Source organism: Choloepus didactylus, chromosome 1 (genome assembly GCF_015220235.1).
Source record: "Choloepus didactylus isolate mChoDid1 chromosome 1, mChoDid1.pri, whole genome shotgun sequence".
NCBI classification, from domain to species: Eukaryota; Metazoa; Chordata; class Mammalia; order Pilosa; family Megalonychidae; genus Choloepus; species Choloepus didactylus.
Window position 1 is genome coordinate 79,317,081 of NC_051307.1, and position 14,001 is coordinate 79,331,081.

Here is a 14,001-nt window from a genome sequence, read left to right on the forward strand (position 1 = left end):
CTCAATGTTATGGGAATGCTCAGGAATGATTATGGTTTGTAAACTTTCTTGGATATAGTAAGATCATGTTGGAAGCAACAGAGTTATTTTAGGTTTTTTTTTTCTCTTATTCCATTGTTCTCTTAGGGGTTGTTAATTTTCTTGGGGTATGGTAGGAACATGTTGGAAGCAATGTAGTTATTTTAGATTATTTGTTTTTCTTACTCCTCTGTTTGGACATGGTTTATTAATTTTCTTGGGGTATGGTAGGAACATATTGGAAGCAAAGTAGTTATTTTAGGTTATTTGTTTTCCTTAATCCATTGCTTTGTTTGAAATGTTGTGGGTTTTTTTTGGTTGTTGTTTGCCTGTTTGTTTTTAATTTTTTGATAAACAAAGTTAAAAAATTGAAAAAAAATCAGTAGAAAAATGGGAGTAAAAACTAAATGACAAATAGGGTGGGATGGGGGGATGGTTTGGGTATTCTCTTTTCACTTTTATTTTTTATTCTTATTCTGATTCTTTCTGATGTAAGGAAAATGTTCAGAAATAGATTGTGGTGATGAACGCATAACTATATGATCATACTGTGAACAGTTGATTGTATACCATGGATGACTGTATGGTTTGTGAATATATTTCAATAAAACTGAATTAAAAAAATAAATAAATAAATTAAAAAAAAAAAAAAAACAAAAAGAGGCAAATGGGATTCCATACTGGTAGGAATGTAGACAAAGATAGTTATCTCTGAAGGACACACTAGCACTATGTATTGAAAAGCCTAAAAAGTATACTCTCATTATCAAAGTAATCATATGTCCAAGAATGTCCTCTAAGGAAATAATCCAAGTAAGCAAAAACACACACATTCTATTCACCGAGAAAAATGGTCCAGGAACTACCCATATCAGAGTCCCATGGGGCAGTATTCAAAATTCACATTCCTGGACCCTACCCCAGACTTTTAGAACCAGAACCTCTGGGAATGGAGCCAGAAAATCCACATTTTGAACAAGCACACCAGTTTGAAAAGTACCTATCAGAATGCAATAGTATGTCTCAGAAGCTCAAGCAGCGCTGGGAGCCAGCAGCCCACCTTCATGAACGCTCCGAAGCACTGGCCCGCACCCACTCTGCTGCAAAGATGCCCAAAAGAGCGAGCACCTTGGACTAAGGGATGGGGAAGGAGGAGCCCAAGAGGAGGTATGGGAGGTTAGGCTGTCAGCCAAACCCACTACTGCAGAAGTGGAAAGAAAGCCAAAAAAAGGCAGCAGGAAAGAAACCAAAAAAGTCTTCAGACAAAAAAGTGCAACCAAAAGGGAAAAGGGGAGCAAAGGGAAAACAAGGTAAGTGGCTTGGAGAAACTAAAAATGAGGAGAGTACAGCCTCTGGTGAAGTGAGAGAGAAAGAAGCCAAGTCTGATTAATCTCATATACCATATCTTATCAGTGGTCCCTGGTTCTTCCTAGTTATATAATCCAGAGGAATATTTTTATCAATCATTTTGTAAATCCAAGTTTTTTGGTAGCGCTAGAAGAAACATTTTTAGGAGACTGAAATCCCACCTCAACCCATTTTTTGGGGGGGTCTTTTTTTAAAATTCAATTTTATTGAGATACATTCACATACCATAGTCATCCAAACTGTACAATCAATTGTTCGTGTTTCTATTATATAGCTGCGGATTCATCACCACAATCCATTTTTAAACATTTCCATTACTATTCCCCCAATAAAAATAAGAATAAAAATTAAAGAAGAACACCCAAATATCGCACCCCCCCATCCCTCCCTATTATTCATTTAGTTTTTGTCCCCGTTTTTCTACTCCTCTGTCAATACACTGGATAAAGGGAGTGTTAGCCACAAGGTTTTCACAATCACATGGTCACACTGTGTAAGCTATATAGTTATATTATCATCTTCAAGAATCAAGGCTACTGGATTGCAGTTCAACAGTTTCAGGTATTTCCTTCTAACTATTCCAATGCAGTAAAAACTAAAGAGGGATATCTATATAACACATAATAATAACCTTCAGAACGTCCTATTGACTCCATTTGAAATCTCTCAGCCACTGAAAAACTTCGTCTTGTTTCATTTGTCTTCCCCCTTTTGGTCCAGAAGGCTTTCTCAATCCCACAATGCCGTGTTCAGACTTATCCCCAGGAGTCATGTCCCATGTTGCCAGGGAGATTTACACCCCTGGGAGTCATGTCCCACCTAGGGGCGAGGGCAGTAAGTTTTACCTGCAGAATTGACTTAGAGAGAGACCACATCTGAGCAACAAAAGAGGTTCTCTGGGGGTGACTCTTAGGTACAATTATAAGTAGGCTTAGCCTCTCCTTTGCAGTAACAAGCTTCATAAGGGCAAGCCCCGAGATTGAGGGCTTGGCCTTCTAAATCGGTAGTCCCCAATGCTTGTGGGAATATCAGTGATTCCCTAGGTGGGGAAGTTTAATATTTCCACATTTTCCCCCAGTCTCTCAAGGGAGTTTTGCAAATACATTTTTATTCTCTGCCCAAATTGCTCTGGGTGTACTGGGGCTTCAAATTGTTACAAACCAACCAGATAACACTCCCTATTCAAAGTTCTATGTAATTATGGTGTTTACATAACCTGACCATACAAGTTAAATTATATAGTGCACTACAGAAAACATAGATTTTTCCACTGAATAACATCTCTTCTTTTGGTCTCACACAGAAGTTGGAAGTTTTAAAACACCCTCAACATTGTCCTTCACCCTTTAGTTGAATTTACCTTAGTCTTAACCAAGTCCATTTTGTTCATATCTCTTAACTGAAGTCTGGTCTCTTTTTCAGCCTCTTTAACATTTGCTGTATGGGGTAATGCTGACATTCATAGCTGCCAAACTCTGGCTCTGAGTCTCAGGTGTCACACAGATACCCAAAGTTCCAGGGTCTGACCAGGTTATACAAACAGATACAAACATCTCAGAATTTAGAAGTAACTGTAACAACTCAGGAATAGATGTGACTGCTGTAAGGGCTTACACACTAGAAACCTTTACCATAAGACATTCCCTGATAACCTATACTCTCAGATTCAATTCTCAGAGTTTGCACATTACGGTTAGTACATATTAGTGAGGCGTTACAATGTTTGTCTTTTCATTTCTGGTTTATTTCACTTAACATACTGTTCTCAAGGTTCATTCACCTAGTTGCATACCTCACAACTTCCTTCTTGCAGTTGCTCAATATTCCATTGTACATATACACCACAGTTCGCGATTCCGTTCATCAGTCAATGTACCCTTAGGTCACCTCCATCCACTGCGAATCGTGAATACTGCCACCATGAACACCACCGTGCAAATGTCCATTCATGTCCCTGTCCCTGTTCTCAGTTCTTCCATGTATATATACCCATTATGCGGTTCCAGGACCATATGGCAACCCCATACTTAGCTTCCTGTGGAAACACCACACTGCCCTCCAGATGGGCTGCACCATTCTATGTCCCCACCAACACTGAATAGGTATATCTCTCTCTCCATATCTTCTCCAGCACTTGTATCCCTCTAGTTTTGAAGCACTTTTATTCACACATCACATATTCCCTCCTAAGGAAACAATCAGTGGTTTCCGGTATAACCACACAGTTATGCATTCACCACCATGATCTATATGAGGACATTTCCATTTCTTCTGCAAAGGAGGAGGAAGGGGGGGGGCAATGAAAAAATAAAAGAAAAAGAATACAATAAAAATGTCAGGCAACAATACAACGCCAAGAATCCCATATCCCTCCCTTACAGCCCCCTCTTACGGGTATTTAGCTTTGATATACTGCCTTTGTTACAATTAATGGACGCGTATTACAATGCTGTTAACTATATGCTTTGGTTTGCAATGGTCGTATTTTATTCCCCACTACCATCCCATTTTCAACACCTTGCAATGTTGACCTTCATTTGTTCTCCCTCATGTAAAAGCATTCTTATATTTGTACATTTAATCACAATCATTGACCACGCTAGGTTTCACTAAGTTACACGGTCACAGTCTCTATATTCTATTTTTCCTTCTGGTGTCATACATGCCTCTAACCTTCCTCTTTCAACCGTAGTCACAGTCATCTTTGCTCAGTATACTTATAATATTGTGTTACCATCACACAGTATTGTGCTATCCATTTCTGGATCTATACAATTAATTCTGTTGAACATTCTGTACTTCAGCATCAAATGCCCACTCTGTACCTTCTTTCTGTCTCCTGGTATCTTCATTTCTACACTCTTCTCCAAACCTCTCTCTCCTGTCTTTTCCTATCTATCTGTAGCACTCCCTTTAGTATTTCTTGTAGAGGAGGTCTCCTGCTCATGAACTCTCTCAGCATCTGTTTATCTCTAAATACTTTAAACTCTCCCTCATTTTTGAAGGACAGTTTGCCGGATATAAGACTCTTGGTTGGCTGGTTTTCTCTTTCAGTATTTTGAATACATTACACCACTGCCTCCATTGTTTCTGCTGAGAGATCCACACTTAGTCTAATTGTAATGTAATGGATTGCTTTTCTCTTGCTGCTTTCTGAATTATCTTTGACATTTGAAAATGTGATCAGTAAGTGTCTTGGAGTAGGTCTGTTTGGATCAATCAATTCTGTTTGCGGTACACTGCACTTCTTGAAATTGTAATTTTGTCTTTCATAACAGTTGGAAATTTTAATTGATTATTTCCTCTATTATTCTTTCTGCACCTTTTCCCGTCTCTTCTCCTCCTGGGACACCTATAACACATATATTCATGTGCTTCATGTTGTCATTCAATTTCCTGAGTCCCTGCTCATATTTTTCCATTCTTCTCCCTATCTGTTGTTTTATGTGTAGGATTTCAGATGTCCTGTCCTCTAGTTCATGAATCCTTTCTTCTGCCTCTCCAAGTCTACTGTTGTGTGTCTCTATTGTGTTTTTCATCTCTTCTATTGTGTCTTTAATTCCCATAAGTTCTGTCATTTACTTTTCCAAGCTTTTGAGTTCTTCTGTTTGGTCTCCCAGTGTCTTCTTTATATCCTTCATCTCTTTTGTCACATTTTCTTTCAACTTGCTGATTTGATTTAGAAGATTTGTTTGAACAACTTTAATTAGTTGTTTCAATTCCTGAATCTTGTTGGGGTGTTAGTTTGTTCCTTTGACTGGGCCATATCTTCCTGTTTCCTGGTGTGGCTCATGATTTTTTGCTGTTTAGGCAGCTGATTTTCTTGATGCCCCTCCCCCATCTGCTACCCAAAATCAGATGTGAATCTGATGTGAATCACTGCCTGATTCCTATGCCCTCACTTTACCAGCCAAAATCTGGCTCAATGCAGGTCTCCACCTGTGGCAAAGTACTCCCTAAGCTGACTCAGTACTCCAGCCATCCTCAAGGCAAGGAACCAGCTGCTGACTGCTGCTTCCCTCCAGGGTGGGGTAAGGATTTTGGACCCAGAGCTGGAAACACAGTCCCTGTCTCTTTGTCCCTCACTGTCCTGGGCTTTGAAATGTTCTCCCCTGTCCCTTCGGTCTTTCAAATGGTGGGGTATGTCTCACTGCTGTGATAGATTTTATCGTCTGTGTCCCTGGTGGAAGGGGTCCTGTCTTCTGATTCTGTGCTTTTCCCACACTGAGACCAAGTGATGGGGAGGGGAGAGGACCAGATGGTCCAAGAGGGAAGAGTCCTACCTGATATTTCTTCTCTTTCTTCTATTCAGCATTTGCAGGGTCCTCCTCCAGGGTTTTAAACAATTCAGAATTGTCCTTTCTCTTGATGACTCTCTGGAGAAAATTTTTCAGTAGCTGTTTACGTCATCATATTGATGACGTCCCTCTGTCAATCCATTTTTAATGTGTAAATGCTTTTTTTTTTTTAAGAGGGAAATCATTTGCTGATTTTTTTTTTTGAACAACGAGTAAATAGTGGGATATTGAATTACAGGATGCTCTGACAGTTTTGGATGTCAACGTAACATTCCATAGGGTGGGGGGGGGTGGCAGCAGTTTTTATATCCTATAATACAATGCATACTAAATGATTTGGAGTCACAAGCATGCATTTACTATGTGTTCAACACTTTAAATTACTTCTATGCCCCCCCCCCCTTTTTTTAAGTAGAACTGTTTCTTAAAACCGTGCCCTAATCCTTGGCTCTCCCTGTCATAACTGTGTGTACTCTGCAACATCTTTTGTTGTGGTCATCCAGTTTTCCTAATAACTTTGTTATATAATGTGAAAGAAGGGAAATGTGAGCGTGTGGTGTGTATGATATTAAATCATGAATTACAGGGACTTACGATTTAAGTTTATCAACATTTGAAGATACTGGTACTTGATACCCTGTTAAGAAAAACTTGCCTCCGAACTTTAAGCTGGGAAGTCACTGGAATAACTTTAGATAAGAAATTACAACCACAAGGCTTTTTAGATTTTCGGTACCTATATTAAGAATTGTGTACAAACTGTTCATAACGTCTGTGTGCTGATCCTCAAAACAACCAATGTAATCTCAATTATGAACAACAACAAAGAATGCAATAGTAGAATTTCTAAGAAACCACACCATAATCAAAACTATTGGTTCCATGGTTAAAGAGATCAAAGCTAGAATGTTTCAGACTCATAGTAACGAAGTTGTTTTTTCTGTAGAGCTATCAATAAAAGGAATTTTTCACAGCTCAAGTCAACTTTGCTACCATAAACTAAAGGTTCATCAAATATGACAAGAAATCTCAGGAGCATCTATAATTTTTTCCCTATTATCATCATTAGTGCCATTAGTAGAGGGGTTGTCATATTATTCACTTTTTTTTTTAAACAGTGAGTGATAAAAACATAAAGAACACCAAATTAAAATAAAAAGCAGCAGAGTTTAAAATAACTTGATGCCAGCTAGCTAGCTAAATGATGTAGGTCCTACTTGGTGTTACTTTCAGATCAAAACTGCATTAGTCAATAGCAGTGAAATACAAACAGTATACCCTAATTAACCTATGATATACCATTGAATATTAAACAATCTTTAAGCTCAACGTTATATACCTCTTAGCACAAAAAGATGTCGTGATATATTGTTTTGTAGAAAAAGTACATTCTAACTATGTATATATAGAGAATGACCCAACATTTGCAAAAACAGAAAAATGTTTGAAAGGATATTCAACAAACATGTGGCAGAAATTGTAGGTAATTTTAAAGAGTATTCTCTGACATTTTAAAATTTAGATAATCAGAAAATAGAATGTATTCTGATTCTTAAAAACAAAACAATAACAAAACAAAACCCTGATTATATACCATTAAAACAGAATGACCCAGAGAAAAAGAAAAAAATAGGAAATTTTAGAAGTCAATATGTATTTGAACAGAGGTGAGTATGATGACATTTTATTTTGTGCTACAATTCTCTAAGATGTAGCACTATATATAATGTCCAGTTTGCAGACCAATCTCCCTAAGTAAATGTGAAGCAAAAATCAAAGGGTGGAAACACTACCTTCTATTTAAGCACTTTGTATCAAGAGTGAAAAAGACATTATAAGGTGTTCTTCCTGCCACACTTAACAGTTTTAAAAGGCTTCACTCATTTGGTAGTTTAGCCTTCTTGCCTCAATTATTTTATTTGATACATGTTTTGTATTACTTATTGTGACCCACCACTCTTGAACTGCTTAAAATTGTTGCCTTCTTAAAATTGGAGCACACTAAGTTTCTGAGCAGTTACACAGATTTTCTAAAGATGCAAACATCTTACTAAAAAATACAGATTTCCTATAATCCCTTCCAATTTCTAGCCATGAGGTCTTCATTTCCAAAACTGAATACATACAGCCTTCTCCCAAGAATGTGACAACTATAATAAATTTCCTGTGTGACATTCATATCTTCTTTAACTAGGTTACATCTCATTCACAGAACAACTCCCCTCTTCATTAAAGCACACCGTGGCTTTCTCTTCTTTAAGGGTGATGTAAAATGACATTCTGCCCCAAACCTTTTTCTGATTAAAATCTACTGGGCTCACTTCCCACTGTCTATTATTTACATATATTTATCTGCAGATATTGTTAGCCTCTAAAATATAGGGACATGCTTTAACTGTTGTCTACTCAATTATAATTATACTTTTTAAACTTAATATCGTGACATAAACTGTGTGTAGTCATTTGTTTTCAATGTAATACAGCCTGTATTAATTATATTTAGAGCACAGCATTTAAAAATTAACCATTTCACTTTTAAGAAATCCAGTTTCCATATTTTAAAAGTGATTGAGAAATTACATTATCAAGTTCTGTTGTAAATAAAAAAATAACAATAATCAAGAAGTCAAGCTTCAAAGTTATAAGTGAAAGAACATGGGACTTTTTAAATTTTAAGAATGATTTCTAAGTAATTACAAGGCTCCAAGTATAACCACAATTTTTCAAAGACGTATAATAACTAGGTTTTTTCTGACTTCTTACAGGAGGAAAGATAGTTATAGTGCAGAGTGCTACACTGGGCCTGCTAACAGTTAAACTACTAAAAAAAGCTTCCAATAGGATGGGGAAATCATGCTACATATAGGACACAATATTGAATCACTAGGGAATAGGTAGCTTAATACTTCCCCCACCTACTTAAAAATTAATGTCTCTTGCTTTTTTTTAAAAAAGTCTAACACCATAGAAATGACTTAGAAAGTGAAAATATTCTGTAAAATCATGACCAGAAATAAGTTTGATATACAGTCTTTCAATTTTTCCTATCCATATATACATACATATATATACACACACATATATTTATAAGAGAAACAAAATACAATAAATGTTATGATTACTGAATCATTATACAGATATTCCTGTTTACTTTCTGGTATATCAGAGCAGACAGAACGAAATATCTGAAACCTGAATTGTAATCCAGCTGCCCTGATCTCTGATAATGATTCTATAGCCTTTATTTTGTGCCCCTGTGGTTTTAAAAACCTTGTGACTAACCTTCACTTGTACCCATTTATCCAGTTTTTCGACTTCAAAGTCTTATGATCACTAAAGACAGTCCCTAGTGTTATTAATGTATTAATGAAGGGTCTTGGGTCAGCCCAGAACTCACTCACCCCAAGTCCAAAGATATCTTAATAACAGAAACTGGATCTAACCAAAATGGGCCTGCTTGACATGTGCAGTAGCTTAGACTTTAACCTATAAGTCACCTATACCTCATAATACTACTAAAAGTCACACCCACCATCATATTAAAGCTGCCATTTTCTTACATACTTTCTGTGACTAAGCATGTAATCAATCTGCACAGGCTCAATAATTAGATCACTTCTAATTACATCATCTGGAGCCATGGTACTCATTATCCTAAAACCTGCCCATCTTTTGACACTATAAGCCTACCAGAATTACTGCAGTTCGGGGAGACAGCCATCTTTTGCTTTGTGCCTAGCAATAAAACTCTTTCTCTCTTTGAAACCCTGGTGTCTCAGGAATTGGTCATTTGTGAACACTGGGCAAAAGAACCCACCACCTTGGTCTGGTAACATATACATATATCTATAAGAGAAATAAGATACTATAAATGTTGTTTGGTAGCTGTTTGAGAACAAAGAAATTAATTCAGTTTGGTTATTAGCCTGTCAGAATATACTAGAAACAGAATTTTAAAGTTATCCCTTAAATGTAACTTTGTCAGCAAATTTCCCTTCAAATAGTTTCCCTCATTAACAAGTCTGATTGAAATGGAACACTTCTGTAATTCTGATAACTTAGCTACAAATTATTTTAAGATGTGGATATTCTGAATATATTCAAATATCAACTTATAATTTATCAAAGAACAAGTTATAGTAAAGCCACAAACATGGAGAAATAAGTAAAAATGACAAGAAAATGAGAATATCACTTTACTGTAAACAGCCAAAAAGCTTTTCAATTAGAACTCCTAAACTAAAAGTTTAAAACAAATTCCAAAGTCCCTACTACAAAATTAATTTAAGAACAGAGGTTTAAGAATCCTGACTCTAAATTTTTTTAGAGTTCTTATAAACATAATAGAATTGCCTACTTCCCAGAACTACAGGTAGTTTGAGATGGCTTAAAACATAAAGTGTGCTTTTGTGTACATGTGGGAGTTCAGGGTAGACAGGAAGTAGGAAGACCTTTATCATGAGGGCTTTGCACAGAAAGACTTGATATTTAGCTTTCTTCTCTATCTACACTTATTCTCTTACTGATCTCATTCAGTCTTTAGTCTCATGGTTTTAAAATGCTGCCAACTTCGAAATTTCCATCCCCAGCCAGAGCTCGCTCCTGAACTCCAAATCCCTATATCCAACGCCTTAACTATTATCTTCACCTGCATTCCTAGTATACACTTCATACTAAACATACCCAAAACTAAGTTTCTGATTTTCCCCACAAAATCTGCTTCACTTTCAGCTTTCCCCATCTCGGTTGATGACCCCTCTATTGAGAGCTGCACATCACCCTTACCTTCTTTTAAGTCTTCACTCAAATGATACCTTTCCTTGTAATATTCTTGATAGGTTTTTGTATGAAGATTACACTGGCCTAAGCAACTTTGGAAGTGTTCTTTCTTGTTCTTTAGTTCTGTCAATGTTTGCGTCATGTATTTTCAAGTTACTGTATTAGGAACATAAATACATTCAGGACTGTCAAGAATTGTTGATGAATTAACTGTTCTACAATTTTAAAATGTCCCTTTTATTTCTGGTATTATCTTTGTCTTAAAATCTACTTTGTTCATCAAAATAGACATATAGCTTTCTTCTGATCTGTGTTGCCTGGTGTATCTTTTTCCTTTTATTTCCCTGTGTCCTTGTATTTATAGTGTGTCTCTCAATGGCCTATACTTCAGTTTTGTTTCTTTTAATATGACAATTGGAGTTTAGAGACCATTCACATTTAATGTAATTATTGATTTAGCTGATTCAAGTCCAACAGCTTGCTATTTTCTGTTTGTCCCAACTATTATTATTCCTTTATTTTCCAGCCTTTTGAGGGGATCAATTTTCTCTCTTCTTGGTTTTAACTTTACTTAAAGTTTACATAAAATAAAACTTACTATTTCTGATGTAGAGCTCTGAGTTTTGACAAACATGTATAATTATGTAACCACCACCATTATCAAGATATGAAATGGTTCCATCACCCCCAAAACCTCCTTTATGACCTTTTGTGGTTTGACCTTACTAACATGCCAGCAAACCACTAATATTTTCTGAACCCTACAAGTTTCGCATTTTCAAGAATGTCACATACACGGAATGAATAACAGTCATTTGAATCTAAATTCTTTCATTCAGCATAATGCCTTTGAGATCATTAAGATTTTTGTATCAATAGTTCATTCCTTTTTATTACTAATAGTGTTCCATCATGTACCATGGTTTATCCACTCATTGAAGGGCATCTAGGTTATTTTAGGATAGTTTCAATTTACAGAAAAAGTGCAAAGATAATACAGAGTTCCTGTGTACCCAAACCCAGTTTCTCCTCTTACATTAGTTTGGTACACTTTAGAAAATGAAAAGACAAGCAACAGATGGGGAGAAAATACTTGCAAACCATTTATCTGATAAAGGACTTGTGTCCAAAATGTACAGAGAACTCTTATAATTCAATAAGGTAAGCAGTCCAGTCTAAACACAAGAATCTTTAAATTTAAAATGTCTAGGTACAGCCACAGTCCCAGACCATGGGCAAAAGATTTGACATTTCACCAATGATGATGTACAAATGACTATCAAGCATGTGAAAAGATGCTTAGCATCATTAGTCACTAGAGAAATGTGGACTCACTGCACAATCACCTCACACCACTGGAATGGCTATAAACAGAAAGACAGGCAATAAACTGTTACGAGGGATGTCGAGAAACTGGAACCCTAATATATTGCTGGTGGGAATGTAAACGGCACAGTCACTTTGGTAAACAGTTTGGCAGTTTATTAGTTTCCCGTAGCTGCTGTAACAAATTTCTACAAACTTTATGGCTTAAGACAACACAAATTTATGATCTTATATTTCTGGAGGTCATAAGCCTGAAACAGGTTTCCCAGAGGTAAAATCAAGGTGTTAGCAGATTGTGTTTTAGAGTGACTAGGAGATAATCTGTTTCCTTTGCCTTTTGCAGCTTCTACAGGCTGCCTGCATTCCCTGGCTTTGTGGCCTTTCCACCACCTTCAAAACCAGCAGCACAGCAACTTCAAATTTCTGTTTCCACTTCAGTTATCACACTCTGACTCTTCAGGACCCCTGTGATCTCAGTGGACCTACCTGGATAACCCTGGGTAATTTTCCTGTCTCAAGGTCTTCATCAAATCTGCAAAGTCCCTTTTGCCATTGAAGGTAACATAATCATAGTTCTGGGGATTAGAATGTGGGCATCTTGGGGGGGGGGCACTAATGGGGGAGGACACTATTTTGTCTATCACCTGCAGTTTCTAAAAAGGTAAACATACTTGCCATGCAACCCAGCATCCCACTTTCAGGTTAAAAAAAAATTTTTTTTTAAGTAAAGCATATGTCCATGCACAAACATGTATGCAAATATTCACAGCATTATTTATAATAGCCAAAAAAGTAAATACAATTCCAATGTCCAAAGACTAGTAAAGGAATAAACAAAATGTACATTTATACAAAGGAATTACTATTCAGCAATGAAAAGATCAAACTAATGACATGTATTATAACACTGATGAACCTCAAAAACATGATGCTACATGAAAGAATCCTAATGAAGGATCGCATTTATTGTATAATTTCATTTATATAATGTCCAGAAAATGCAAATCTGTAGAAAGAGAAAGCAGATTTGTTGCTTGGCTGAGGGGTGGGAAAAGGTGTTAACTGCAGATGCACATGAGAGTTTTGGAGATTGATGGGAATGTTCTAAACCTGAATTGAGGTGATGGTTGCACAATCTGTAAATATTCTAAACGTGTTGTTTTTTTACATTAAAACTCATAGTAGAAAGCAGTTAATGCCTGATCTATTCTTTACTGTTTGAAAGAACAAGTAAAAAGAGGCAAGATCTTTAGATCTTTAACAAACTGACTTAATCGTCAGCTGTACCAAGACTTCAGTTGGTAGAATAGAAGTTGAATGAGAATGAGCCTTCCACTCTAGTCCAGGCCACACTCCCAAATTCAGTAGTCACAGGATACGTCTTTCAGTCTTTGCCTCTGGTGTAAATGTTGAGCACGTCCAGATAATTTTTTCATCAAAACTAGTTTCAAACACTTTTAAGATAATGATAACTCTGAAGAGATTAAAAGAAAAAATGGATAGTAAACTTTTTTTAACATAATTTAATTCATAAGAATTCACTTTCAGAGTTGTTTCCTGGAACATAACTTTAATCCAAAACGGGAGTGGATTAGATTGCCAAGAATGTGTGTAGTGAGCAGGTCTAAGAAAAGAACTACTGGTAAGGAATGCTTGAATTTTAAGGGTAAAAGAGTAGCAGCTCATAAATGTGCCTGAGAAAGATTTATCAATAAAACAGGGAAAAAATCTGCAAAAGCAGTGTTATGAAATCCAAGACCGGATTCCAAACCTTACTATAAATGAGAATCGCCTTACCAGTTAAAAATCCAGATAACCAGTTCCCACCTTGGATCTTTACTTTTGTAATTAAGCTTGTTATGTAAACCATCTACATTTTAAAGCCACCTAATTAATAACTTCCCACTGCATTTGTGTAAATTTCTAAATCTGAGAAATCTGTTGAGGAAGAGAGGCTGAAGATGGACACAGAGAAGAAGAATAAGTCATTGAAAAAACTATGCTATATGATCAAGTAGAAGTCACGTAAAATGTCAATCATTCCCCCCATGAGTAGTAGTTTATCACACTATAGCTTTAATGTATGTGTGATGTAGCTACTACAAAGGAGCTGTGACTCAAACTCAACTCTTGTCTGACTCAGAAACCTGGGTTTTTAACCATTACACTAATTATTTGCTTAATTTCAGATAATATTTTAATATAATTTAAC

At 36.4% G+C, this 14,001-nt stretch overlaps 1 protein-coding gene across 2 annotated transcripts in view; it reads right to left on the reverse strand.

The window, feature by feature from the left end:
* The window catches only part of NAA50 (N-alpha-acetyltransferase 50, NatE catalytic subunit), a 34,056-nt gene that overhangs the window by 10,113 nt on the left and 9,942 nt on the right, over positions 1 to 14,001 (reverse strand). The window lies entirely within an intron of this gene.